This window comes from Pinus tabuliformis, chromosome 3_2, assembly GCF_031772625.1.
Source record: "Pinus tabuliformis cultivar Carrire ecotype Pingquan chromosome 3_2, CPIR1, whole genome shotgun sequence".
NCBI classification, from domain to species: Eukaryota; Viridiplantae; Streptophyta; class Pinopsida; order Pinales; family Pinaceae; genus Pinus; species Pinus tabuliformis.
Window position 1 is genome coordinate 1,252,078,263 of NC_142302.1, and position 4,014 is coordinate 1,252,082,276.

At 39.1% G+C, this 4,014-nt stretch overlaps 1 pseudogene; it reads right to left on the reverse strand.

Moving 5' to 3' along the window:
* Positions 1 to 1,493: 1,493 nt before the first annotated feature.
* On the reverse strand, positions 1,494 to 2,238 carry LOC149185280 (syntaxin-22 pseudogene; annotated as a pseudogene).
* Between the last annotated feature and the right edge of the window lie 1,776 nt (positions 2,239 to 4,014).

The window sequence follows — 4,014 nt, forward strand, 5'->3', positions numbered from 1 at the left end:
ATATGAATCTCACCTTCCTTGTCCTGAAAATAAATCTTGTAAATTGTCCAGAAGTTAAAGGAAACTATAATGGTAATTAAACATTTATCGATATCAAACACAGTGTAGTTTCCTTATTTATAAATGTTGGCTTTCAAAACCATAAATGCTCAAGTCGATCTCAAGTTCTGGAATATTAATTAAATGGGTCTGGATCAATTCGAATTGAACATTAGAGCTCATAAAGGCAAAGCTGATCTGGACGCAATTTGATAAGAAGAAATCTCCAAGCACAACCCTTGATGCAGCAAATGAAATAGGAACAATTTGCAGCAAATCAAATTAACTTTAAAACTGAAGATAAAATATTGCAGCAAATTAAATGACATCAATTGAAGGCAGAAAGAAACTGTAAATAAACAAATAAAATTCACACAACAAATAAGAATTGAAATGCTATTTAGTTTAAAAGATGAGAGCAGTGTCGAGCTGGTCTGGCGGCCAACCCAGCTAGCTCGCACCCTCTTTGAGTGCCTGGTTCACACATAAATTAACACCATTAGATGCAGAAAATAAATAGACAGTTCATGGATAAAAATCGCTTCAATTAACTCCTGAAAAACAATCTTTACATCAAGAAGACATCGACTTAACTCCAACAAGCAGGAGAAGCGATCCACAACTAGAATCCATGTGCTACTACATCGGGACAGCTTCTCCTCCCTTCTGCGCTTCCTTCCGTGCGCACTACCTCTGGATCAGTTTCCTAATTCCTGTCTATCTAATTAATTGACTATCCTGCTCCAGGAAGTTTCTCAAACTTATATAGGCATCGATTTACAAATTGGGGCTTTTCAACAGCCAATTAAAAAACGCAAGAGGCAGATCATCGATCATAACAATTTGTTGTGAATAACATTAGTTTGCAACTGAATGTCGAAACAGGGACAATTCTGGTGAATCGTTGCTCTTTTCCTAGAACGGTGATGTTGCTAGACTCCACGTAGGATGGGTGCAACGCTGCATCATAACCACTTGGCGTAGATGTGGACAGGGCATTGCGTTGACTCCAGCGTTGATGTGGTTGTGATTCTATAAGCATCAGTTTTGATAAATTCGCTAAGGATCTTGGCTTCAGTATATTTAGGGTAACCAACATCCATCGTCTCATCTAATAATTCATACATGACGACAAAGTTATCTCTCAGAGACTCTTCTTCCAGCTCCTCAAAATAGTGCTTGAACATGTCCACGACCCGGTGAAGAAAGAGCAGTAGGCTGGCCGCATTGCAATTTTTTCTTGAAGCAATCATCAAATAAACATTGTTATGTTGAATGAGCATGTAAGTAATTCCATTGTCTTGAACCACCGGATTGTGAGATGCAGGATCACCCTCTTTTTTGATGAGTTTGGAGAAGAATCGTTTGGCATCAGAGAATCGATGCATATCTCCAGAAACAGAGATAAACTTTGGTGAAGCATGATTCATCGTCGTTGAAGAACACATGGTCAATTATAAAACAAGGACTATGACCACAATGATTATCGCCACACCTAAAATTGCCAATGGTACCCAGCAACTCAACATTTTCTAGACTTCTAACTTTTGGATGCTTTAGCAAGTTGGGTTCTAGCTTCAGCAGTGGTAGAATATGAGCTCTCAATATTAGAACTGATGTCATCAATCACGATGCCTTTCTCATTAATTAGTATAGAAAGTTCTTTAAAAGATATCATTAACTTCTGAAATTTGGTTTTGAATTTCCTTTATTCCTTGATCTCTTTCTTCGATGATGGCTTCATTTAAGGACACTTCATTTTCTAAATTGACAAATTCATGTTTTCTTGATTCTATGAGAAGTTGTTTCTCATGGTTTACTTTTGCACTCAAATCAGGCACAGTTGAAGAGTAACCTGAAGACTCTGTCACTTGAGGAACAAAAGGTGTGTAATCCGTCTCATGCTCAGCAGCAAGTTGTTGGGCCTTCTGATACTCTTTTAGTATAGCCTGGAATTCTTTAGCAAGTTTTGCATCAGCGACCTTTTTACTTGCAGAAACCTCTTGGTGTTGATCTGTTTCACTAGCTTCTTTGAGTCGAGCAGAAGTCTCTTTCACTAGTTGCCCAATATGATGCCTAGTCTTATGCAACTTCTCGCGGAGATGTGGAGGTGCCTAGATCATTGAGAAGGCGCTTGAAAGATGAAACAATGGTGTTAACAACTAAGCTAATAGGCTTGGATTCCTTATTCGTGACCATGATGTGCTTCAAACATTGGTATCCAAAAAATTGATCTAAAATGATCATATGTTAAATTGATGTACAATTGATTATGCCATTAATGAATAGAATGTTAACTGAAAGTGCGGAAACCGAGAGAACTGCTTGAGAAGAAGACTTTACAACAACTGATAAAATATAAATAAGATGCAAAAAAAAAGTGAAAACAGCAAATACATGGTGATACCAGACAACAAGATTGATTATGGAGTTCGTCCCTGATGGACTACGTCTCCGAGTTTGCTTTCAAGATGGGCAACCACTTTATTAGGATTGAAACCAAGGAGATCGATTACATAGTAATTTGACAAAACTGAATGTGCGTGTAGACACTTTTGGTCACTTTCATGAGAAAGCTCTCTGAACCATCTTTCCAACGCCTATCACGGTTCCCAATTCTGACTTTGGGTGCTCCTATTACACTGAAAACAAAACAGCCTATATTCCTCCAGAACCTGCACATGAAACTCAAAAACACTCTCCTCTCTTCAATGAACAAAAACTGCCTCTTATAGCCGTGCAAGTACATTCGAACTACTCTGGACTAATTTGGCATGAATTGGCTGAAGTTTCGGGTCATGAGTCTTGGTCTTGTTAGGTTTTGCCACCTTAGGATAACACCATGGTCATTGAATTAGTCTTAAATGCCAAAACTTAACAAAAACCCAAATATAACCATATAATAAACAGAAAACCATGGCGGCTTGTTGATCGGGCAGAGGAGGTTGACCGCCCACATGTGAACAGGGCAGTCTAACCATTGTCATACACCTGGTGGCTTATCCACTCAGCGGTTTCGGCAACGGTTCTCCTTGGCGGTTCTGATAACCGGTTAGCGTGTTCACATGCGATAACTCCGCTCATTAGTTAACAACTCCGATGCAGTTTAGAGATGGCGGTTAGGGACTGACATTTGCGCTTGTTCACATGGTTACAACCCGTGCGATCTTCTCCCGCTGCGATTTTCCAAGCCCGGTGGTTAACATAACCCCGGACGGTTATTAACTCCTGATATTCACATGATTGACTGCGGTTATGTAACTCTGCAATCAATACTGCTGCAGTTCCGCTACATGTCCGGCTTTTCACATATCCGCTGCTATGGTCTCCATACCCACGCGGTTAAGGCCCGCAGTCAGGGGACTAATATTTATAATTTGGATTTGTTTTATAATGTTATATATGAAATGTTTATAACAAAGGCCGAGGGTTTAAAAACATAGGTTTATGCATTTTTAATACATAGTTTGTATTTGCAATATGGTCCAATAGGTTTAGGACTTAGGGTTTAGGTCTTTTAGTATAGGTTTAATGTTTTTTAATGCATTTTTTAATGTTTGCATTAGGTTCTTGGTTTAGGATTAGGTTTTGTCATTACATCATATAAAAAAAACAAAACCCATTTACTTTCAATTGTCACAAAGTGACATTCAAACCCACACGATGACAAGCCTTTGTTGACACCCAAATCCGGCAGAGGTAGACGAAAACCACATTTGACAACCATTTCCTAGCAGAACTGACAACAAACAACATGTCGACAACGAAATCCTACGAGGCGGATGACAATCACATGTCGACAACCATTTCCTGGCAGAACTGATGAAAACCAACATGTCGACAATGAAATCATGCGAGGTGGATGGCAATCACATGTGGACAACTAGATATCAAACCATACCACCATGAAAATCATTGACATCACCTAAACAACTTGAACCATAAACAACACTGTCAAAACTAAACGACACCGGA